The sequence below is a fragment of the Mesoplodon densirostris genome, chromosome X, assembly GCF_025265405.1.
Source record: "Mesoplodon densirostris isolate mMesDen1 chromosome X, mMesDen1 primary haplotype, whole genome shotgun sequence".
Taxonomy (NCBI): Eukaryota; Metazoa; Chordata; class Mammalia; order Artiodactyla; family Ziphiidae; genus Mesoplodon; species Mesoplodon densirostris.
This window is the reverse complement of record NC_082681.1, coordinates 115,118,305-115,143,391: the sequence shown is the minus strand read 5'-3', so window position 1 is coordinate 115,143,391 and position 25,087 is coordinate 115,118,305. Positions and strand designations below refer to the sequence as shown.

At 43.6% G+C, this 25,087-nt stretch overlaps 2 pseudogenes; both read right to left on the bottom strand.

Moving 5' to 3' along the window:
- Positions 1-17,043: 17,043 nt before the first annotated feature.
- LOC132481751 (melanoma-associated antigen B5-like) lies at positions 17,044-19,555 on the bottom strand (annotated as a pseudogene).
- Positions 19,556-22,078: 2,523 nt separating this feature from the next.
- Positions 22,079-23,505, bottom strand: LOC132482333 (melanoma-associated antigen B4-like; annotated as a pseudogene).
- Positions 23,506-25,087: the final 1,582 nt, after the last annotated feature.

Below are 25,087 nucleotides of genomic sequence, written 5' to 3'. Positions count from 1 at the left end.
GAATAATTCATTTCCAAGAGAATGTGATTCAGTACGATAATGCCAGCTATAATTGAATGTGTAATGCTATTAATCAATTGATTTGCTTACTTTTGAGCACTTATATTGGTAATGTGCTTGATGCTGAACAGAATACTCTAAGGTATCTTTCAAAAGGGAATTTATATCATTCAATATCCTTTGATTGTTCAAATAAAGTATCAGCATATTAAGGTCCACTAGGACCATTGTCAATTATTGTTCAAAATAATGGAATTCTAATTTTTGATATTTCTGTTCTTTTCACAATGTCCTAGCAAAGTCAGTACAAAATGAAAGAACATAAAACATTCTTTCCTTTACTATTTTAGCCATTTAATGCTTTTTACTTTCAGACTAGATAATCAGATTAAAATTTATTTTTATTGAAGTATAGTTGATTTACACTGTTATGCCAATCTCTTCTGTACAGGAAAGTGACTCATTTATACACACATATATATATTCTTCTTTATATTCTTTTCCTTTATGGTTTATCACAGGACATTGAATATAGTTCCCTGTGCTATACAGTAGGACCTTGTTATTTATCCATTCTAAATGTAATAGTTTGCATCTATCAACCCCAAACTCCCAGTCTATCCCTCTCCCTCCCCCCACTTGGCAACCACAAGTCTGTTCTCTATATTTATGAGTCTGTTTGTTTTATAGATAGGCTCATTTTTGTCATATTTTAGATTCCACAATAAGTGATTTGTCTTTTTCGGACTTACTTCATTTAGTATGATAATCTCCAGTTGCATCCATGTTGCTGCGAATGGCATTATTTAATTCTTTTCACGGCTGAGTAGTATTCCGTTGTATATATGTGCCACATCTTCTTTATCCATTCCTCTGTTGATGAACATTTAGGTTGTTTCCATGTTTTGGCTATTGTTTTTTTTTTTTTGACAAAGAGGAAAAAAAATAAACATTTATTCACATTGTCACCATACATACATACAGTGGCAAGCACTGTACACATTTTTTTTATTAGTTTCTGCTTTATAACAAAGTGAATCAGTCATACATATACATCTGTTCCCACATCCCTTCCCTCTTGCATCTCCCTCCCTCCCACCCTCCCTATCCCACCCCTCCAGGCGGTCTCAAAGCACCGAGCTGATCTCCCTGTGCTATGCGGCTGCTTCCCACTAGCTATCTACCTTACGTTTGGTAGTGTATATATGTCCATGCCAGTCTCTCACTTTGTCACATCTTACCCTTCCCCCTCCCCATATCCTCAAGTCCATTCTCAAGTAGGTCTGTGTCTTTATTCCTATTTTACCCCTAGGTTCTTCATGACATTTTTTTTCTTAAATTCTGTATATATGTGTTAGCATACAGTATTTGTCTTTCTGACTTACTTCACTCTGTATGACAGACTCTAGGTCCATCCACCTCATTACAAATAGCTCAGTTTCGTTTCTTTTTATAGCTGAGTAATATTCCATTGTATATATGTGCCACATCTTCTTTATCCATTCATCCAATAATGGACACTTAGGTTGTTTCCATCTCTGGGCTATTGTGAATAGAGCTGCAATGAACATTTTGGTACATGTCTCTTTTTGAATTATGGTTTTCTCAGGGTATATGCCTAGTAGTGGGATTGCTGGGTCATATGGTAGTTCTATTTGTAGTTTTTTAAGGAATCTCCATACTGTTCTCCATAGTGGCTGTACCAATTCACATTCCCACCAGCACTGCAAGAGTGTTCCCTTTTCTCCACACCCTCTCCAGCATTTATTGTTTCTAGATTTTTTGATGATGGCCTTTCTGACTGGTGTGAGATGATATCTCACTGTAGTTTTGATTTGCATTTCTCTAATGATTAATGATGTTGAGCATTCTTTCATGTGTCTGTTGGCAGTCTGTATATCTTCTGTGGAGAAATGTCTATTTAGGTCTTCTGCCCATTTTTGGATTGGGTTGTCTGTTTTTTTGCTATTGAGCTGCATGAGCTGCTTATAAATTTTGGAGATGAATCCTTTGTCAGTTGCTTCATTTGCAAATATTTTCTCCCATTCTGAGGGTTGTCTTTTGGTCTTGTTTATGGTTTCCTTTGCTGTGCAAAAGCTTTGAAGTTTCATTAGATCCCATGTATTTATTTTTGTCTTTATTTCCATGTCTCTAGGAGGTGGGTCAAAAAGGATCTTGCTGTGATTTATGTCATAGAGTGTCCTGCCTATGTGTTCCTCTAAGAGTTTGATAGTTTCTGGCCTTACATTTAGGTCTTTAATCCATTTTGAGCTTATTTTTGTGTATGGTGTTAGGGAGTGATCTAATCTCATACTTTCACATGTCCCTGTCCAGTTTTCCCAGCACCACTTATTGAAGAGGCTGTCCTTTCTCCACTGTACATTCCTGCCTCCTTTATCAAAGATAAGGTGACCATATGTGCATGGGTTTATCTCTGGGCTTTCTATCCTGTTCCATTGATCTGTCTTTCTGTTTTTGTGCCAGTACCACACTCTCTTGATTACTGTAGCTTTGTAGTATGGTCTGAAGTCCGGGAGCCTGATTCCTCCAGCTCTGTTTATCGCTCTCAAGATTGCTTTGGATATTCGGCGTTTTTTGTTTTTCCAAACAAATTTTGAAATTTTTTGTTCTAGTTCTGTGAAAAATGCCAGTGGTAGTTTGATAGGGATTGCATTGAATCTGTAGATTGCTTTGGGTAGTAGAGTCATTTTCACAATATTGATTCTTCCAATCCAGGAACATGGTATATCTCTCCATCTATTTGTATCATCTTTAATTTCTTTCATCAGTGCCTTATAATTTTCTGCATATAAGTCTTTTGTCTCCTTAGGTAGGTTTATCCCTAGATATTTTATTCTTTTTGTTGCAATGGTAAATGGGAGTGTTTTCTTGATTTCAGTTTCAGATTTTTCATCATTAGTGTACTGGAATGCCAGAGATTTCTGTGCATTAATTTTGTATTCTGCTACTTTACCAAATTCATTGATTAGCTCTAGGAGTTTTCTGGTAGCATCTTTAGGATTCTCTATGTATAGTATCATGTCATCTGCAAACAGTGACAGCTTTACTTCTTCTTTTCCAATTTGGATTCCTTTTATTTCATTTTCTTCTCTGATTGCTGTGGCTAAAACTTCCAAAACTATGTTGAATAAGAGTGGTGAGAGTGGGCAGCCTTGTCTTGTTCCTGATCTTAGTGGAAATGCTTTCAGTTTTTCACCATTGAGGATGATGTTGGCTGTGGGTTTGTCATATATGGCCTTTATTATGTTGAGGAAAGTTCCCTCTATGCCTACTTTCTGCAGGGTTTTTATCATAAATGGGTGTTGAATTTTGTCGAACACTTTCTCTGCATCTATTGAGATGATCATATGGTTTTTCTCCTTCAATTTGTTAATACGATGTATCACATTGATTGATTTGCGTATATTGAAGAATCCTTGCATTCCTGGAATAAACCCCACTTGATCATGGTGAATGATCCTTTTTTTTTTTTTTTGCCGTACGCGGGCCTCTCACTGTTGTGGCCTCTCCCGTTGCGGAGCACAGGCTCCGGATGTGCAGGCTCAGCGGCCATGGCTCACGGGCCCAGCCGCTCCGCGGCATATGGGATCCTCCCAGACCGGGGCACGAACCCGTATCCCCTGCATCGGCAGGCGGACTCTCAACCACTGCGCCACCAGGGAGGCCCCAGTGAATGATCTTTTTAATGTGCTGTTGGATTCTGTTTGCTAGTATTTTGTTGAGGATTTTTGCATCTATGTTCATCAGTGATATTGGCCTGTAGTTTTCTTTCTCTGTGACATCCTTGCCTGGTTTTGGTATCAAGGTGATGGTGGCCTCGTAGAATGAGTTTGGGAGTGTTCCTCCCTCTGCTATATTTTGGAAGAGTTTGAGAAGGATAGGTGTTAGCTCTTCTCTAAATGTTTGATAGAATTCGCCTGTGAAGCCATCTGGTCCTGGGCTTTTGTTTGTTGGAAGATTTTTAATCACAGTTTCAATTTCAGTGCTTGTGATTGGTCTATTCATATTTTCTATTTCTTCCTGATTCAGTCGTGGCAGGTTGTGCATTTCTAAGAATTTGTCCATTTCTTCCAGGTTGTCCATTTTATTGGCATAGAGTTGCTTGTAGTAATCTCTCATGATCTTTTGTATTTCTGCAGTGTCAGTTGTTACTGCTCCTTTTTCATTTCTAATTCTGTTGATTTGAGTCTTCTCCCTTTTTTTCTTGATGAGTCTGGCTAATGGTTTATCAATTTTGTTTATCTTCTCAAAGAACCAGCTTTTAGTTTTATTGATCTTTGCTATCGTTTCCTTCATTTCTTTTTCATTTATTTCTGATCTGATCTTTATGATTTCTTTCCTCATGCTAACTTTGGGGGGTTTTTGTTCTTCTTTCTCTAATTGCTTTAGGTGCAGGGTCAGGTTGTTTACTCGAGATGTTTCCTGTTTCTTAAGGTGGGATTGTATTGCTATAAACTTCCCCCTTAGAACTGCTTTTGCTGCGTCCCATAGGTTTTGGGTCGTCGTGTCTCCATTGTCCTTTGTTTCTAGGCATTTTTTAATTTCCTCTTTGATTTCTTCCGTGATCACTCCGTTATTAAGTAGTATATTGTTTAGCCTCCATGTGTTTGTATTTTTTACAGATCTTTTCCTGTAATTGATGTCTAGTCTCATAGCATTGTGGTCGGAAAAGATACTTGATACAATTTCAATTTTCTTAAATTTACCAAGGCTTGATTTGTGACCCAAGGTATGATCTATCCTGGAGAATGTTCCATGAGCACTTGAGAAGAATGTGTATTCTGTTGTTTTTGGATGAAATGTCCTATAAATATCAATGAAGTCCATCTTGTTTAATGTATCATTGAAAGCTTGTGTTTCCTTATTTATTTTCATTTTGGATGATCTGTCCATGGGTGAAAGTGGGGTGTTGAAGTCCCCTACTATGAGTGTGTTACTGTCGATTTCCCCTTTTATGGCTCTTAGTATTTCCCTTATGTATTGAGGTGCTCCTATGTTGGGTGCATAAATATTTACAATTGTTATATCTTCTTCTTGGATCGATCCCTTGATCATTATGTGGTGTCCTTCTTTGTCTCTTCTAATAGTCTTTATTTTAAAGTCTATTTTGTCTGATATGAGAATTGCTACTCCAGCTTTCTTTTGATTTCCATTTGCATGGAATATCTTTTTCCATCCCCTTACTTTCAATCTGTATGTGTCTCTAGGTCTGAAGTGGGTCTCTTGTAGATGGCATATATATGGGTCTTGTTTTTGTATCCATTCAGCCAATCTGTGTCTTTTGGTGGGAGCATGTAGTCCATTTACATTTAAGGTAATTATCGATATGTATGTTCCTATTCCCATTTTCTTAATTGTTTTGGGTTCGTTATTGTAGGTCTTTTCCTTCTGTTTTGTTTCTTGCCTAGAGAAGTTCCTTTAGCATTTGTTGTAAAGCTGGTTTGGTGGTGCTGAACTCTCTCAGCTTTTGCTTGTCTGTAAAGGTTTTAATTTCTCCATCAAATCTGAATGAGATCCTTGCTGGGTAGAGTAATCTTGGTTGCAGGTTTTTCTCCTTCATCACTTTAAATATGTCCTGCCACTCCCTTCTGGCTTGTAGAGTTTCTGGTGAAAGATCAGCTGTTAACCTGATGGGGATTCCCTTGTGTGTTATTTGTTGTTTTTCCCTTGCTGCTTTTAATATGTTTTCTTTGTGTTTAATTTTTGACAGTTTGATTAATGTGTGTCTTGGCATATTTCTCCTTGGATTTATTCTGTATGGGACTCTCTGTGCCTCCTGGACTTGATTAACTATTTCCTTTCCCATATTAGGGACATTTTCAACTATAATCTCTTCAAATATTTTCTCAGTCCCTTTCTTTTTCTCTTCTTCTTCTGGAACCGCTATAATTCGAATGTTGGTGCATTTAAAGTTGTCCCAGAGCTCTCTGAGACTGTCCTCAGTTATTTTCATTCTTTTTCTTTATTCTGCTCTGCAGCAGTTATTTCCACTATTTTATCTTCCACCTCACTTATCCGTTCTTCTGCCTCAGTTATTCTGCTCTTGATCCCTTCTAGAGTATTTTTAATTTCATTTATTGTGTTTCTAATCATTGCTTGATTCATCTTTAGTTCTTCTAGGTCCTTGTTAACTGTTTCTTGCATTTTGTCTATTCTGTTTCCAAGATTTTGGATCATCTTTACTATCATTATTCTGAATGCTTTTTCAGGTAGACTGCCTATTTCCTCTTCATTTGTTAGGTCTGGTGGGTTTTTATCTTGCTCCTTCACCTGCTGTGTGTTTTTCTGTCTCCTCATTTTGCTTATCTTACTGTGTTTGGGCTCTCCTTTTTGCAGGCTGCAGGTTCGTAGTTCCCATTGTTTTTGGTGACTGTCCCCAGTGGCTAAGGTTGGTTCAGTGGGTTGTGTAGGCTTCCTGTTGGAGGGGACTGGTGCCTGTGTTCTGGTGGATGAGGCTGGATCTTGTCCTTCTGGTGGACAGGTCCATGTCTGGTGGTGTGTTTTGGGGTTTCTGTGGCCTTATTATATTTTTAGGCAGCCTCTCTGCTAATGGGTGGGGTTGTGTTCCTGTCTTGCTAGTTCCTTGGCATAGGGTGTCCAGCACTGTAGCTTGCTGGTCGTTGAGTGAAGCTGGGTGCTGGTGTTGAGATGGAGATCTCTGGGAGATTTTCACCGTTTGATATTATGTGGAGCTGGGAGGTCTCTTGTGGACCAGTGTCCTGAAGTTGGCTCTCCCACCTCAGAGGCACAGCACTGAGTCCTGGCTGCAGCACCAAGAGCCTTTCATCCAGCCGGCTCAGAATATAAGGGAGAAAAAGTAGAAAGAAAGAGTTAGTAGAAGTAGAAAGAAAGAAAGAAAGAAAGAAAGAGAGGGAGGAGGGAGGAAGGGAGGGAGGAAGGAGGGAAGGTAGGAAAAAGAGAGAAGATAAAGTAAAATATAATAAAGTATGATAAAATGTAATAGTGTTATTAAAATAAAATAATTATTAAAAAAATTTTTTAAAGAAAAAACAAACAAACAAAAAAAACGGACGGATAGAACCCTGGGACAAATGGTGGAAGCAGAGCTATACAGACAAAATCTCACACAGAAGCATACACATACCCATTCACAAAAAGAGGAAAAGGGGAAAAAATCATAAATCTTGCTCTCACAGTCCACCTCCTCAATTTGGGATGATTCGTTGTCTATTCATGTATTCCACAGATGCAGGGTACATCAAGTTGATTGTGGAGCTTTAATCAGCTGCTTCTGAGACTGCTGGGAGTGATTTCCCTTTCTCTTCTTTATTCTCACAGCTCCCAGGTCTCAGCTTTGGCTTTGGCCCCGCCTCTGCGCGTAGGTCGCCGGAGGGCGTCTGTTCTTTGCTCAGACAGGACAGGGTTAAAGGAGCCGCTGCTTCGGGGACTCTGGCTCACTCAGGCGGGGAGGGGGGGTGAAGGGAGGGGCACGGAGTGCAGGGCGAGCGTACGGCGGCAGACGCCAGCGTGACGTTGCACCAGCCCGAGGCGTGCCGTGCGCTCTCCCGGAGAAGCCGTCCGTGAATCCCGGGACCCCGGCAGTGGCGGGCTCCACAGGCTCCCCGGAAAGGGGGCGTGGACAATGACCTGTGCTCGCACACAGGCGTCTTGGCGGCGGCGGCAGCAGCAGCAGCAGCAGCAGCAGCAGCAGCCCCAGCGTCCCACGCCCGTTTCTGGGTTCCGCGCTTTTAGCCGCGGCTCGCGCCCGTCTCTGGAACTCCTTTAAGCAGCGCTCTTAATCCCCTCTCCTCACGCACCAGGAAAGAAAGAGAGAAGTCTCTTGCCTCTTTGGCAGGTCCAGACTTTTTCCCGGACTCCCTCCCTGCCAGCCGTGGTGCACTAACCCCTTCAGGCTGTGTTCACGCCGCCAACCCCAGTCCTCTCCCTGCGCTCCGACCGAAGCCCGAGCCTCAGCTCCCAGCCCCACCTGCCCCGGCGGGTGAGCAGACAAGCCTCTCGGGCTGGTGAGTGCCGGTCGGCGCCGATCCTCTGCGCGGGAATCTCGCCGCTTTGCCCTCCGCTCCCCTGTTGCTGTGCTCTCCTCCGCGGCTCCGAAGCTTCCCCCGTGCGCCACCCTCAGTCTCCGCCCGCGAAGGGGCTCCTAGTGTGTGGAAACCTTTCCTCCTTCACAGCTCCCTCCCACTGGTGCAGGTCCCGTCCCTATTCTTTTGTCTCTGTTTTTCCTTTTTTCTTTTGCCCTACCCAGGTACGTGGGGAGTTTCTTGCCTTTTGGGAAGCCTGAGGTCTTCTGCCAGCGTTCAGTAGGTGTTCTGTAGGAGTTGTTCCACGTGTAGATGAATTTCTGGTATATCTGTGGGGAGGAAGGTGATCTCCGCGTCTTACTCTTCCGCCATCTTCCCCCAGGGCCCACCACGTCCATTTTTATTTTTGTTTCTTCCCCACCAAAATCTAGCCCTCTCTTAGAATTTGCCAGATCATACTCAAGATAACCTAACTAAAATGTTCTTTTAGTGCATTGGGATCTGGCTCTACCAGTTCAATGCAGAAAGTGTCAACAGAGTGGCTCCTGTGCATCTCACCCATTGGGGCTCAAGGCAGGCTGCCCCAAAATGTGCCACAAAGGCATATTGATTACCTTGTAGTACGGTTACTGAAGAAATGGCCAACGCAGGAGGGACAGTCTGACCCTCCTTTATGTCTCTCTGAAAGCAGGAAATCTCTCATGTGAAAGATGCACAGAGAAGCCTGTATAAACAAACCTTGTTACTTCTTTAATTTACTACCCCAAGCCCAAATTCTGTTTAGATTCTTCACTAATTGAGCACTCAAAATGCAAGTTTATCTGTCCTGTCCATTCCTCAAAACTTTATTGTTTCTTCGTCTAAAAATATAAAAGCTGCCCTTTTTTTGGCCACTTCTTAGGTCCCATTTCTCAGAAACCTCCATGTGCATGAATTACAATTTGTTTCTTTTTCTCCTGTTAATCTGTCTTGTGTCAATTTTTTTGTTAGTCCAACCACAAGAACTCAAGAGGTGTAGAGGGGTAAATTTCCCCCTCCCTGACAGTTGGCAAGCCAGGCAGGAGGCTTCCCATCCTGAGGCTGCTGCAGCTGAGAGATCCTGGGACATGTGATAAAGGCCGCAGAAGGTAAGATTTCTTACCATGTCAGCCTCCCAGATTGCTGCCTTCAAGGTCTGATGGAAGGGAAAGTAGTGAGAGTCCCTTTTCTTCTCTCTAAATTTAGGTTAGCAGGAGAAAATATTTGTGTAGCTAGTTCCTCAGACTTAGGGAAACTTTAGGATTCTATTCTTCTCAAACACGGTCACTGTTTTACTTTGTCTCTGTCTGTTGTGTCATTTATCATAAGGAGAAAACCATAGGGCAGTACGGTAGGCATAGACCCTATAAGCCTGCTGTTCAAGCCAGCCTCACAGATTGTTAACAGCTGTCACCAGACCCGCGTCTATTTAGACAAACTTTGCTGTGGTTCCTCTATGTAAAAACGAGATGAGGTTTTACCTTCCGTCTTCTTTTGTGTCTTGAGAGCCTGGCTTTTTGTCCAGTGAGAATATTCTCTCTGGTCTGTCATCCAGAAGGTGCATTTACTGGGGTGTATCTGGTGGCTAGCTGAATAGACTGGGGTTCCAAGTCATGAAGTTACCAGCACTCTCAGTGTCTGGTTGTGCCAGCTCTCAGAGGAGTTTGTCATAAGGGGTCCTGGCCCATAAGGGGCATTTGTCATCTCAACTTTTATTGCTTGTTAGTACTGGAAAAGCCCCATTCCAGTAGTGCCTGCCTGGTGCCATAAATTAATGGGTTTATGGCTGGAGTGCCCTTCATTTTTGTGGGACACTAGAGAGATTGTTTTCACTATACCATTTGTACCACCTGTAGCAACAAAGGGCTTTTACTTTTTTAGACTAACTCTGGGAATGAACTTTCTGGATCTTGTGAGGGCTAAGTAATCTCTTGTGATATGTCTCTTGCATTTTTGGTGAAGCAGTAAAAAAAAAAAATGCTTATTGGTTTGAGTTGATGTTTGAAATTAATATAAGATCCTACTTGCCAATGGCCAGATGATGGATCCTTTAAATTGGCTGTATTCACATATGAACCGGTTTGCAAGGCAAAAAGAGAGACATAGACATGGGGAACAAATGTATGGACACCAAGGGGGGAAATTGGGGTGGAATGAATTGGGAGATTGGAATTGACATATATACACTACTATGTATAAAATAGATAACTAATGAGAACCTGCTGTATAGCACAGGGAACTCCACTGTACAGTAGAAAGTAACACAACATTGTAAAACAACTATACCCCGATAAAAAACAAGAAAAATAAATAAATAAATAAATTGCCTGTATTTAAAAGGAAAAAATTTTGTGAGAGCTCTCACCATAAACATCTCTCATATTGGTACTTATGGGAGGATCCAATTGAAAGGAAAAAAATTATAATGAATATTAAGAAATTCCTTATTATGATGAAAGAAATTAAAATTAAAACAAAAGTCCAACATAAATTCCGCTCTTAAAAATCACCCTGTTTCCTCAGTAGTTTTCCAGGACCTCCTACAAATAATCCGGGAACAGATCAGCTGGAGTCCAATATTCAACGGCTAATAGAAACAACGGTCTTTGTCTTGTAAATCTATATAAAATCAGAAATACAATTCTAGAAGCAAGTCAAAGCGCACCTAGCTTTACCCGTCCCAAGGCCTCGCCCTCATCCCTCTTGAAATGCTTGTAGATATTATAAACCATCAGGATATTAGAGTAAAATTGTCCTTTAGTTAAGAAAAAAATTAATAGTGATTACTCAAAGACTTATGATAATAGACAAATATACTCCAAAACTCCCTAGGACAAAACTTACATTTCCTTCCCTGCCCCTTAAAGTTATGAGTCTGGATTAGCTCAGTCTGTAGAACTTAAAAGAAGAAGAAGAAGAAAAAAAAGGAAAGGGACCTCTTCAAACACAAACTGCTAAAAGACTCTCTTGCCTGAACAGTCTCCTTAAAATCGCTTGTTAGGGGCAAATACAGATCTTAAAACTCTCTCCACAAATAAAAAAAGACTTTAACCATCTGAATGAGTACACTTAATGAATTCTAACTGTTCTTTATAAACTAGTGAGTTTTGTATTGTACCTGATCCGTGACTAAAGTTTTAAAATGAAAACTATGAGATCTCTGGTTTTGTCTGTCTATATGTCTCCTTTAAAAATATGGTCTCTTTCTGCCTCCAGATTATGTTGCCAAAATCGTTATTTGTAAAAGAGCTCTATTTAATTGGCTTAAACAAACTAGTACTTATATAAAAAGTGTTAAAAATATAACAAAAACTAACCCAAATGTTTTTCAAGTTCACATGATCTAGAATAATCTTTAGTAAATATTGTAAAAGCTAATTTTAAGCTTGTTGATTTAATTAATACGGGTATATCTTCAGAGTTAGCATAAAATATAATGCAGAAAAACAACTTTTTGTTCTACTGGGTTTACTAGCTATGTCTCTGTTGCAACGTTTGTCTGAAAACACACAAAACAGACAAAAGACCTTAGGATAATGACTAAATGCTTTAATGATTCATGAAATTTTCATGAGTAATCTAAGTATGATTATTCAAGAACAAAAGAATTAAATAGGTGTAAGTGAGATAAGAGTGCTTAGGTGAACTTTTTAACAATAATTGTTTTGTGGTATGTCTACCTAAATAGTTTCCTAAATCTCTTTGGTAATTTACACTCTTAGAGTTTTGCTAAGTTAAATTAAATGGTGAGAATTCATTGAATGTCTAGTCATTTCCAAATAAGATGAAATACTAAAACATTAACTGCTGAACAAGTCTAAGTTTGCATATTTTTTACCTCTTACTACAGAGACTAAGTATGTTTGGGTTTATTAATAAATGTACCTTATGCTTTATTGAAAGATTATTCTATAAAGTAACATATATTCCTAGAAATTATAAAATGTATTTTTAAGTTTGCCAAGCCACAAAATGTTAATACAGTTCAGAATTGTTTACTTCTTTATTTTCACTAAAAAATTAAGATTTCAAAGGATTAAGAATTCTAATTAATATATTGGTTAAAGCTACCAGATACAGCAATAGAAACAGGATGTGTTTTGGGTAAGAAAAGTTATAAGGTATGGAGATGTTTTTGTTACGGAAAAAGAAAGTGATTTTCCGTAAGGCTGGCTATTTCTAAATGGGAAAGAAAACAAGACACAAACTAAAATGGACATAGAAAATCGTAAGTTTTGTGAAAAAAGGAATCTTTGGAAAGGAATTTTATGTGTGGTCAGGACTAAATAAGATTGGAATCAATTTAATTAAGTAAATGAGCTTAAGTATCAAAAGTAAACTGGTACAAAATTGGAATTTGGTTTTATCTCTGTTAAAAGGACAAAGGTTTTTTTTTTTTTTTCTATTGGTCTGCTCTTGATAAGAAGAGATTATGAAAGGTTTTTCTTTACCTTGAAGGAATCTGACCAAAAAATATATATAGTGTCTTGTCTTATCTTTATCGGGTCTTTGACTGCTTAAGTAAACCTAGTCCTCTGGGTGTTAAAAGAGTGAAATTTTGCTCAGAACCATATAACCTTCTATATTTGCCTATGAAGTCTTTAATTGTTACTTTGGTTACGTGGATAAATGAGCATTGTTTCACAGTGACCTATTTGACTAAGTGTTTTAAAGCCTCTTTGATATTTTTGACAAGATTCCCCCAAATCAAATTCTATATGAAGTCTTTTTGACTTAGAACTAACTTTGAGATATGAGTTATTTCAGAGGGCCCCTGAAATATCTCAAAGATTTGTTCTCTCTCCTTATAAAAAGAGAGATATTAAACTAATTAGGAGTATTTGTTATGTTAAATTACATGGGAAGCATTGTCAAATAAGAAGTAACGTTAAGCCTTTTTTTATGTTGTGTCTGTATAGATATGTATTATAAGTGTTCCAGAAATTATGTGAAATTACTGGAAGTCTTATATGTCCTGGCATAAAATGTTGTCTGTCACCAAAATTGAAGCTCACACGAAAAGGACTAAACCCAAGTGTCACGGAAACACTGAAGCTGACTTTTATGCACAGGCAGCAACAAAAAAAGAATCTGTAAAGATTGTGGCACGTGTGGATGAAGTCCATTTTGCTTCTGCCAAAAAACTGACCCTTAATCGCCAGACTTTTGCCATCCTGATGTCCGTTTAACATAGCACCAGTCTGCCCCTGAATTGGAGAAATTAAATGGGTAAACAATAGCTATAATATAAATAGCTGGGGCTATGAGAAACCCAAGATGGCCCCTTGGTTCCTCCCAGCTTTCTGGCAACCCCCCCCCCCCGCATTTAAGATAACTCAAATTATAAATAGACATTAGTAGGAAGATTTCTATAAAATTGTGCGAAAAGTTTACCAGCAATGTCTCACCTGGCAGGTCCATAACCCTGGGAAGAAAAAAAAAAAAAAAAAAAAAAAAGATTTTTGTCCCCAGAGGCCTGAAGACCTCCTTTCGCTGGACCCTTTGAACCCCTGCAACTGGACTTCATTTATTTGCCACTTAGTATGAGTCATCAAAACATTCTTGTTATTGTATGTATATTTCCTGGATGGGTTGAAGCCTTCCCTTGCTGCAAATCTGATTCCCTCACAGTGGCAGATAAACTGTTTAGAAAATGTGTTCTCCACTTGGGGTATACCTTTTATAATATCCAGTGATCAAGGCACAGATTTCCCTGAGCAAATCATACAAGCCTTAACAAAAACCTTGCAAACTTCTTGAAATTATCACTGTCCCTATCACCCACAATCTTCAGGGAAGATCGATAGAACTAATGGAAGAACTGGATTCAAGCAGAACAAGAATTAACATGGGACCGAATGAATTGATGAATATGATTATAATTTTCATGATTTTTTTTGTCTGAAATATTACTGATTTTTAAAAATCTTTCATTTTCCAGATATAAGGAAATTTTTTAATACTTAACAGCAATTTGATAAATTATACCTTTGTAAATAGAATTTAAACATTTATCTTTTTGTCCCTACCTGATCACTGCAGAATTCAGAAAGTCTCAGTGAGTATTCTTATGTTCTTGGCAAAATAGTTATATGCATAATTGAATAAGAATCTGTTCTTATAGCAGGACACAATTGGAAACATTGGTTATATTACCAAGACTTTGATTGGAATGTCATATTTGACAGAGATCCATGTAGACTCAGATATGACCAGATAGCTTGAAGGAGCTAAGGTCGACTTTATAAAACCATAAAGCCCCTTGAAAAAACAGCCTAGGACCTTGCTGACAGGGTTCCTGGCAGCTTCCCAGCAGCCTTACCAGGTGAGTAAGGAAGGCCACTTCCTGGCAGGCACAGGAGCCTCGGGATATTTGGGGGACTTCAGGAAGAGAGGAATTCACCCAAATCTCTAGGTATAAAAGGAACTCTGACGACAAGTCTTCGGTGTGGCTTCCTGGCCTTGAGAAGCTATTAAAATTTCACTCTGGAGACTCCTTATGAAAATTTCCAGCAAAGCAGATTTAAAAGAGCCTATATGGCCAATTGCTATTCTTGCTGGACTTAACATAAATAATCAGGCCAAGTCTATTGAACCTAGGCTTATTTTGCAAACAAATTAGTCTTAATTTTGCTTTCTTTGGTAGAGATGAGGGAGATTTTAGAGAGAAAAATTGTTTCAATAGAAACTATACTACGCACTCGTGGATATTAGATTCTAGTGCTATTCCTTTTCCCTGAAGTTTTGTCATTTACCTGTAAACTGGACTGGATCCTGGATTTTTCTAGTTTCCTCCAATATCTGGCTGCAACTCTCTAACATTTCCTGTTTTCTCTCACTCTTTTGATGTATCTGTGGGGAGAAGGTGAGCTCTATGTCCTACTCCTCTGCCAACTTGACCTGCTCCCCTCTCCCATCCTTTTGACTTGAATCATTGAGAACTAAAACTGTTCTTTTCCTGAGGCCCTGCACACTGAAGCGAGACGACTTGATATAAACCTCAGAGAAATTGCCACAACAGCTCATATTTAAATTGTCTTCATGCCAGTTGCTGTATGAGCCACTCAGAAAGTTAACCTGAACACCCAGTGACATCATCAGAGACATTTCAAACTGCAGTAGATGCTTCGAACCTGACACCTACAAATCTTCTTGACTGACTGCCCCCTGGGCTCAGAATCTGGTTTATAACCAGCTCCAATCATTAACCTTTGTTTTTCTTTTGTTTCCATAGAAATGCCTCTTATTAAATACCTGATATTGCTTGCACCATAGACCTAGCTTTGGGAGCCCATCTGCATCACTGCCTCCTGAAATGAGATACAACAGTTTAACTGAACTGAACTGTTCTCAGAACTAAGAAACTGGTTCAATGAAATGGAGGACTCTACTAACCCATTCTCCGTCTCCACAGTGACCAGTTCAGCTCTTAATATGTGAAACTTCCAGGGAAGTTTCAGAGGAGCGAACTGTTGAGGCTTAGGGCAGGCTGCCCCCAAATATACCACCGTGGCATATTGATTATTTTGAATTAAAGTTATTTAAGAAGCAGCCAGTGCAGGAGGGGCACTCCGACCCTCCTTTCTGTCTCCCTGAAAGCAGGAAGTAAATCTCTCATGTGAAAGATGCACTCCCTGCAGCTGGAGGTAGAAGGATACCCTTATAGCCAGAAATAGGGAATTCAGGCAGAGAAGCCTGTATAAACAAACCTCGTTACTTCTTTAATTCACTACCCCAAGCCCAAACTCTGTTTAGATTCCTTACTAATTGAAGGAATTACCCAAAATGTAAGTTTATTTGTCCTGTCCATTCCTCACAAGTTTATTGTTTCTTGTCTAAAAAGTATAAAAGCTGCCTGCTTTGGCTACTTCTTAAGTCCCATTTCTATGACAGCTCTGTGCACATGAATTACAGTTCCTTTCTTTTTCTCCTGTTAATCTGTCTTGTGTCAACTTTATTAGTCTAACCACAAGAACTCAAAGGGGTAGTGGGGGAATTTCCTCCTCCCTGACATACCTCAAGGCAGTTAACCCTTATTTCTCAGAAATTGTCTCCCTGGAGACAATGTGCATAGAATACCTGTCTGTGCACTGTATTCTCCTGCATTGAGATAAGAGCAAAGACACCTTAGATTTCTGTCTGTTAGGGGCTGAATTGTGTCCCCCGCAAAATTCATGTTGAAGGCATAAACCCCAGTACCTCCGAATGCGCCTGTAGTTGGAGATAAGGTCTTTAAATAGAGCTGGTTAAGTTACAATGAGGCCATTAGGGTGGGCCATAACCCAATCTGACTGGTGTCTTTGTAAGAAGAGATTAGGACACAAAAGGAGAGACCAGGGATATATGCACACAAAGGGACAGGCAAGTGAAGAGGGTGGCCATCTGCCAGCTGAGGAGAGAGGCCTCAGAGGAAACCAGCCCTCATCTTGGACTTCCAGCCTCCAGAACCGTGAGAAAATAAATTTCGGTTGTTTAAGCCACCGATTCTGTGGTATTTTGTTGCGGAAGCCCTAACAAATCAATACACTGACCCAGGTAGAGATTTCTTTCTGGATTATCCTTTTACTTTCCCCTAGGTCATAGAGGGCATCTCAACATCTTGTATGACTGCAGCTCCTTGCTTCTAAAGTTGTATGGGCATAGGCTGGGTCTTTATCTTAGCATTGCCAGTACTAGCACAGAGCCTTTGAAAGAGCAGGTGCTCAACTGACGTTTGGGAAATAAGAAAGTGAGTAAGAGGTCTAACTTGTTAAGATTTAATACCTCCTACCTTCTTTAATAAGTTAAGCATATTGAGGTATAAATCATTTAATTTTACAAAACAGAAGACTGAAAGGATTAAGAAAAATCTAGGTTTATCATGTTTTCTTTTAAATTATTTTTTATTTTTTCATTCCATTATGCCAACAATTTTATTGTGGGATTCTTTCCCATTTCAACAAAAATCCCTATTGTGATGTCAAATTTTCTTATCTGGATGATTTTTTAAAAGTCTCAGACTTCAGTAAGGGTGGGAGAAGCTGCTGGACGTGGCCATGAAACATGCCTGGAAGTGACAGTATTTCCAGGCCTGGCTGCAGTCTTGGCTCGATCTCTCTCTTCCTCATCTTGAAAAGCTTCTTCATATCGTGATGAGAAGGCACTGGGAACCATATTGCTGACCTTCGCCAAAAATTCCACGATTTTCATTCTGCTGGTTTCAGCATGGGCTTTTGGGCCCCACAGGAACTCATAGCGCGGAGGATCACTGTTGGGCACCTGGCGGTACTCCAGGTACTTCAGCCTCACTAAATCTTTGGTGATGAGCTTGCTGGGCTCCCTTGTAGATGAAGTGCTTCTTCCCAGCATCTACTCACATCATATTCAGGAATTTCCAGATGTCTTCCTCAGTGGCACAGTTGCCCTTCATGAAGATCACACCCAAGACTGTCATCAAGAGACCGGTCTTAGGTAACCCCCTACCAGCACGCACCCTCCCATCGTTGGGGAGTTTCAGCTTGCTGACGAGGTCATATGAGTGGATGGTTGAGTCAACTTCGTTCAAGTCTACCGCAGAGACAGCCTCAGTGCGTTCAGAGGCTTTCTTGAGAATCTCAGCAAGTGGGTCTTGGTACTTTTGGTTGACAATCTTCAGCATGTCTTCCTTCATAATGGGCTGCTTCATTTTATATTTGTACAGAAGGAACTTCTCCAACAAATCCATCTGACTAGTTAGAGTATCAATGTATGTGCTCTCAGTAGAAGGTGAGACATCAGAGGAACATGGATGTTCCTCATCTTGACTGTTATCATCTTCATCAGACCTTGTGTCAAAAGTACTTGAAGAAGTGATGGTAGTAGCTGGGGCTTTTGAAGACCCCTGAGAAGTGCTGTTTGACCCAGTAGCTGATGAACTCTGGGGATTATCTTCCAAAACAGGAGAAGAGGAGGAGGGGGGTTCTTCTCTTACTGCAGTGGCCTGAACTCTCCTGTGACTCTGGAATCATCTTGGGCCTGGTGGCGTTTCTCACTGGTGCGGAGCTTACTCTTCTGACCCCGAGGCAGGATGACTGTGCTCAGGGACAATGGTCAGGAGTGTGAGTAGAAGAGCAGGGGATAAGGGTCCACTGGATGAGGAAGGTTGAGAGAGAGTGCAGCTTCAGCAGGGAACTACCACCTTGGTTATAAGGTGGGCTACATTTGTAGTTTTCCTTGAGGGCACTGCTCTACAAACCCATAGGGCTCCTGTTCTCCTAATCAGCCTGTCACTTGGGAAACCTGTTGAAGGAAATTAGAGTGATCTTTAGGCTGCATCCTGCCACCCCTGCCTCAGGCATGCTGGGGTGACAGCAGGGGCTGGTGGTCTTCTACATTGAGGAGTCTGTTATGTCACATTCAAGACCATCATTCAACTGGTGGCAGGTCATGGGACTCATTCTCTCTGCTGTTCTGAGGTTGACATCACAAACCTCCCTGGGATCTATGAGAAAGAAATGAAGGGGGTCCTCAGCTTATCAGCCCTGTCCAGGTGCCCCCAGTACTGACTGCTCAGTGGGGAGTTTTCTGTCCTGGCCTCTGGAGTCCTCAGTCCTCATTAAGGGTCCTTAATTTGGCTACACATAGGGCCTGATATCCCCACCCCTTTCACTGAATGGTGGCTACACCTTCAAACTAAGGATTTCACCTCCCATAGACCTGATATAAATAAGTGTTGGTGGAGCTTCAGCTTGATAGCTCTGCCCTGGATCCTCAAGGGTTGTAACAAGGAGCAGGGCTGGATTCCTTATCACTTCTATTTGGTGATAGATGATCCCTCAGTCCTTGCTTTGACCTCTGTCATGGCCTGGAATTCCACCCTCCCTTACCCTTAGGCCTGCCCCTTATAGTAAGGCCAGCACCACCCTGAAACCCCTAGGAGAAAGTGAGATTCTCCTCATCTGACCATACCTGTACTTGGTCTTCTGAGGCTGAGGGTAAGGAATGAATTCTATGGTTATGGGGTATGTGGTTCCCTTAGTCCTCAGGGTATTCACCTGGTCTCTGGAAAAACCTGGAAGGCATCCCACTGCTGGCCCTAGGCCATACCCCTTAGACCGTGTCCCTCACCCCCTTGTGACACCATAGGAGGAAATATGTCACATCATGTCAACAAAGCCCAGGTATCCCAGGGCTACCAGGAAGGGCATGGTTCTGTGGGGTTCTCTCACAGTCTAAAGGCAGAGGTTTCCTGAAGTCCTCACTCGGGGTTCTCACCTTGACTCCTGGCAGGGCTTGGGACTCCTTCGTTTGTTTACCTAAGGACCCTCTCCTCAGACTAAGGTCCTCACTCCCTGAGGTGCCAGAGAGGCAAAGTCTGGGAATGCCACGTGAGGCTACTCCTACCTGTGCCCTTCCAGGGTTGACATCAGGATTCAGGCTCCTTGGGGCTCTCTCTGTTCAGGGTAGGGGTGTGCCCTCAGTCCTCATTCAGGTTCCTCACCTTGACTTCTGAAGGGCCCCAAGTTTCCTCTTTCTTTCAACTTAAAGTCACCCATTTAGACCAGAGCTCTTATGTTCCTCTAAACCCTGAAAATAAGTGAGGGGATGCTCAGCCTGGCAGCCCTTCCTTGGCCTTCTAAGTCTGAGAGCAGACACAGGCCAGTCTCTCTGTGACTTCAGTTATTATGTGGTTTTTGTCTCCTCAGTCCTCATTCAGCAGTCTTCACCTTGACTCCTCTCTCTTCTATGAAAGGCTTCTTGGGAAATGCCACATCCTTGCACACTCTTCATTGATCTCCCTACAACAACTCTTGCAGAGAATAGGTTGAGCCCCAGGAGTGCTGTGAGATGGGAAGCTGCAGCCAAGCAATGGCCCCAGCACAGGTGTTGTGCTCTCAGAGAAAACACACTGATCTCTTCCTTCTCTTCACTGGCCAGATATAGCCTTGTATAACCTCAATTCTAATAGATTTACTTGCTACAGGGAAAGGGCTGAATTAAATGATTGTGTGAGCCCCTGATCTTTTGAGGTTTACTGACATTTCCTTCATAGATAGTCATATTGTCACCAAATGCTCTCTCTTTCTTTCCTTATTTGTACCTCACTTTTATTTTCATATTTTTATTACTTATTCCTGGAGCTTTTTATTCCAAAACCATGTTTGGGGTATGAAGTCCTGCTTTTTAACACCTGAAATACATTTTGGACTAGTGAGCAGAAAAATGAAGTGACCCAAGGTCGGCCTCAGCCTGGGAGGGGTGGCACAGTGTGGGCTCTAGAGGGATTCAGAGCCAGGGTCCAGTCCAGCTCCTGTCACTTACCAGCCTTGAACTTGAGAGTATTCCAACTTCTTTATCTGCAAAATGAGTCTGAAAAAGTCTATAGTGTAGAACCACAGGCATGCATATGTATGTAAACCACCTGGCAGTTTGAGAGAAAGTTTGGGACTTTCAATGAATGGCAATTATTACTAAGATGATTTTGACCCCAAATGATAACAAACTTCCTTCACAGAATTTTATTTCCAGCCTACATTAGAGAATATGCAACTCCAAACAATATAGAAATCCACATCAGCCAAAATGCCAAGCGAGTAAAACTAAGTAGTATTTCCCTATTAGAGCATTTGTTTTAATATTGGTATGGGGTCATCTTCTCCAGATGGATGCAACTAGGAGTTCATTTGTCTCAAGGACCAACAACTTCCCTCCCAGGTGCCTTTTCATCCAAACCACCCCTCATTTCATTCATACCATTGCCACTAAAATTTGAGCCCTCCCTTAGAGTTGGCCAAATTACACCCAAAATAACCTAGTTAAAATGCCCTTTGAACGGAGCGAGCTCTGGCAATCCCATCCCACAAAAAGAGAGACAGTCCAGTGGCTTCTTGGCATCTCATTTCAATGAGTATCACCTTTATTTCTCAGAAACTCTCTGGACAGCTCATGCCTAAAACACCTAGTTTGAGTGTTCACTTGCCCTGGGGCAAGCGCATAGGACCCCTTCCATTCCCTAGGTGGGGATTCTCTCTGGTTTCTCCACATCCCAAAGTTAACTGTGAAGATATGTTTTCCATTCCAGGTTTAGTCTATCAACTCTGAGAAACACCATCTGAGTGGCCCTTTCCATCACTCCATCACTGAGCTTCATCTAGCCCACCATGCATCCTGACTGATAATTACTTCCTGCCGAGGGACTAGAAGTTTCCCAAGACCCAACGCGGCCCTCATCAGGTAACTTACACTTCCTTGCTCTCATTTGGAACCTCCTCTTCCACACCCTCACTTAAAAAAACAAAAGTTCATTTGTTTATTTCTTAGAGTGTATCTCACCATCTTCCTTACATGACAGCTGATGCTAGACTCTCAAACTTCTATGGGCAGTGGCTTGGTCTTCATTTTCTTACCAACCATAGTAGTATTGGAGAGGCTTCCAAAGAGAAGATGGTCAATTAATTTGAGAGAAAAAAGAAGGAATGACCAAGAAGTCTTATTTACCATGGTTTAATTTTCAAACAGTTTGAATAACCTAAGCAAAGCTAGGTACATATTCTTTAATTTTACAAGCAAAGAGAAAGAGAAGAAGGCAAACAAAGAATGAACCAGCTTTTACTTTTGTATCACCATTTTGAGATCCCAAATATTTTCTTGTGGGATTCTTTCTCATTTCCATGAAAAATCCTATTCCAATGCCATGTTACCTTGTTCTGTAGCAAAAGGAAAATAGTGAAGGCTTTTCAGTTTTTTTTTACAAATAGCAAACTCTTAACCTTAAAACTGAGCATCAATAAACATGACATCCATGACATTAATACACTTTGATTCTGAAGCAAAATAAACCTTCAATGCAGTAATAACATTTGAAAAGATACTAAACATCTCTATCATAAATCTATCTATCTAGCATCTCTCTACCTACTTATCTACCTATCATCTGTCTATCTTAACTAGGTATTCTTCATATGGAAAAAAGAAAAAAAGATATATATTTTATTAAAACTAACTGCACCTAAGCTACCATACTACTTAAAACTGTAAGAACATATATGTTTTGTTCCCTCAACCAATACTATTCTGCACTATTTAGGAGCTTGACTGCTCTCTTCCAAAACAAAGTGAGCAATCTGCCCGCGGCCGCCCTCCCTACACGTGGGAGGACCTGCGGGCCTTGGCCCTGGAATGTGCTCTGCGCTCAGCAACAGCTAAAGCCCTGGCCGCGGCTCTCACTCTTGCTCTCTCTTCCTCATCTTTCAGAGCCTCCTCATAGAGATCTGGGAAGGCCCTGGGGATGGTATCAGTGAGCTTGGCCATATACTCCAGCACTTTCATCTTGCTGATTTCAGCGCAGGCTCTCGGGCCCCACAGGAACTCATAGCGCGGGGGATCGCTGTGGCGCACCTGGTGGTACATCAGATACTTCTGCTGCACGAGATCTTCGATGAGCCTCTTGGGCTCCCCAAAGATCAAGTGGCTCCTCCCAGCGTACAAACCCAACGCATTGAGGAATTCCCAGAGCTCCTCCTCGGTGGCCCAGTTGCCATTCGCGAAGATCTTGCTCAGGACAGTCAGCAGGAAACAGGCCGTGCGCAGCCCCAACACACCACTCGGATTTCCCTCGCTGGGGAGGCCCAGCTGGCTGATGAGGACGTAGGAGTGACTGCTGGGGTCGACTTCCTTCAGCTCGAGGCCAAAGACCAGCTCCATGTACTCAGAAGCTCTCCTGAGGATCTCAGGGAAGTGCTTCTTGTACTTCCTGTCGACACTATTCAGCAGTGTAGCCTTCGGGATGGGCTCCTTCGTCACGTACTTCTCCAGCAGGAACTGCACCAACTTGCAGACCTCCCTGGTCACAGGATCGGTGTAAGTGCTGTGAACGGAAGGTGCTGCCTGGGCGGTACCTGCACTTTTCTCATCTTGGCTCTGGGCACCCTCTTCAGATCCTGGGCATGAAACCCCTGCAGCACGAGAGCTCGTGGCTGGGCCTCCCTGAGGCTCCTGGCGAGTGCCAGCAACAGAGGAGCTCGGGGAAGTACCCCGAGAAACAGAAGCGGGGGAGGAGGGCGACTCTTCTATCTCTGCCGCCGCCGCCTCAGTGGCCTGGGCACCCTTGAGCCTCTGAGTCTCCCCCCGGGCCTGGCGGCGTTTCTTATGGGCATGGCGCTTGCTCCTCCGGCCTCGAGGCATGATGACACAGGTCAGGGCCAGCAGGCGGGAGCGTGGGCAGGAAGGCAGGCAACGAGGGCACCTGGGGGAGGGACAAGGAGATGCTGTGAGCACCTTCAGCGGGGAGAGTCCTCCCTGGCTTTAACCAAGGCCGCCTCTGCAGGGTCCGTGAGGGCACTGCCCGAGGACCCACAGGGCTCCTGTTCTCCTGCTCAGCCTGTCCCCTGAGAGCCCTGTGGAGGACGGTCGAGTGAGCCTTGGGGCACAGCCAGCCAGCCCTGCCTGGGCGGTACGGGGGTGACAGTGGGGGCTGGCAGGGGAGGTAGGTCCCCGCGGTTCCCATTCAGAGTCAGGATGACAGTTGTTGGCAAGACTCCCCCACCCCCCCCCGCCCCATGCCCTCTGCTGCTCTGAAGTTGACACCACCATCCTCCGTGACACCCAGGAGGAGGAAAGGAGGGAGCGTTCAGCCCACCACCGAAGGGCCCTGGGACCCTCCCTTCTGCTGCCTCGTGGCTGCCCCTTCAGAACAAAGCTCTAACCTCCCTTGGACCTGGCAGAGGAAATTACGGGCAGGCTCGGCCTGACAGTCCTTTCTTGGGAGTTTAAGGGTTGGCAGGAGGGGACAGGCCGTGTTCTCTCTGGCCCCTTCTCCTCGGGGTGGGTGACTCCCTTAGTCCTCACTCGGGGTCCTCCCTGGACGGCCGGTGCAGCCTGGACCTCCTCTCTTGCCCCGAGGGCCATCTGCTCGCACCAGTGCCGGCACCTGCCTGAGTCTCACTAGGAGGCAGTGAGGGTGACCAGGCGGCCGCACGTGGCAGAGTTGTACCAAGCCTGCAGCGTGCGGCAGACAGGTCGAGGCCCTGTGGCTGGCGGCCCCACTGGCCCTCACTCAAGGGCTTGGGCTGACTCTTGGCGGTGCTTAGGGACGCGCCTTCTGCTGGCCTGCACCTCCCCTCTCAGACAGCAGCCCTCCCTTCTCCGCGTGTGGCCAGGAGGAAGCGGCTGACAACAGGGGAGGGGTTCTGAGGTGCCCTTGCGACGGGGAGGACGGTCCTCACCCTGACTCCTCCCGTGCCCTGGAAATCCTCCCTCTGCTGACCTGCGGCCAGCCCCTCAGAACAAGGCCCCCTCCTCCCTGGGTCTCCTGCGTCCGTCCGCCCGTCCGCGTTCGCACTGAGGGAGCCCCTCAGTCTTTAGACCTGCCCGGAAGCTCCCAGGCCGACGTCAGGGGCGAGGTCTGCGTGGCCGCCATTTTGGGGTGTGGAGCCCCTCGGTCCCCACAGGGGTCCCGTCCTTCACAGGGCCTGGGACGCTCCCTCAACTGAGGTGAGCCAGGGTCCACCAGCCTCAGAGCGAGGCCTTCCTTGCCCGAGACCCCGTGGGGGAAGCGGATGGACTTTGGGCCTAACGGCCAGGCCCGAGCCTCTCGGGCCGAGAGCAGGGGCGGGGTGGGCGGGGCCTGTTCCGTCTCTTTTCAGAGGGAAAGTGGATTGGGGGTGTCGCGGGCGTCCCCGCACTTCTAACTGGGGTTACCTCACACTTTGACACCTGAAGAGACGTGGGATTCCTCCTGCGGCTCACCCTCACCGGACGGCAGCTCTCAACAATGGCGTCGCCCCCACCGCGTGTGTAGGAGGACGTCACATCCGGTCATGCGCATCTGGGCTCCAGGAGCACAGCATGGGGGGGGCGGGGGCTGGGGCCGGGGCGGGGCGGGGCGGGGCAGGGCGGGAAGGGGGTCGGAGGGTGGTTCCAGGGGAGCTTCCCGCGGGCCTGGCACGAGGCCCTCTCGTTGACTCTTGGCAGGTTCTGGGACTTTTCCCTCTGCTGAGCTGAGTCAGCAGGCGTCACACCTTGGCTCTCATTTCTGTCGGCACCCCCAGCTGGAAGTATCTGGGGGCCTGAGCCTCACAGCCATGCCT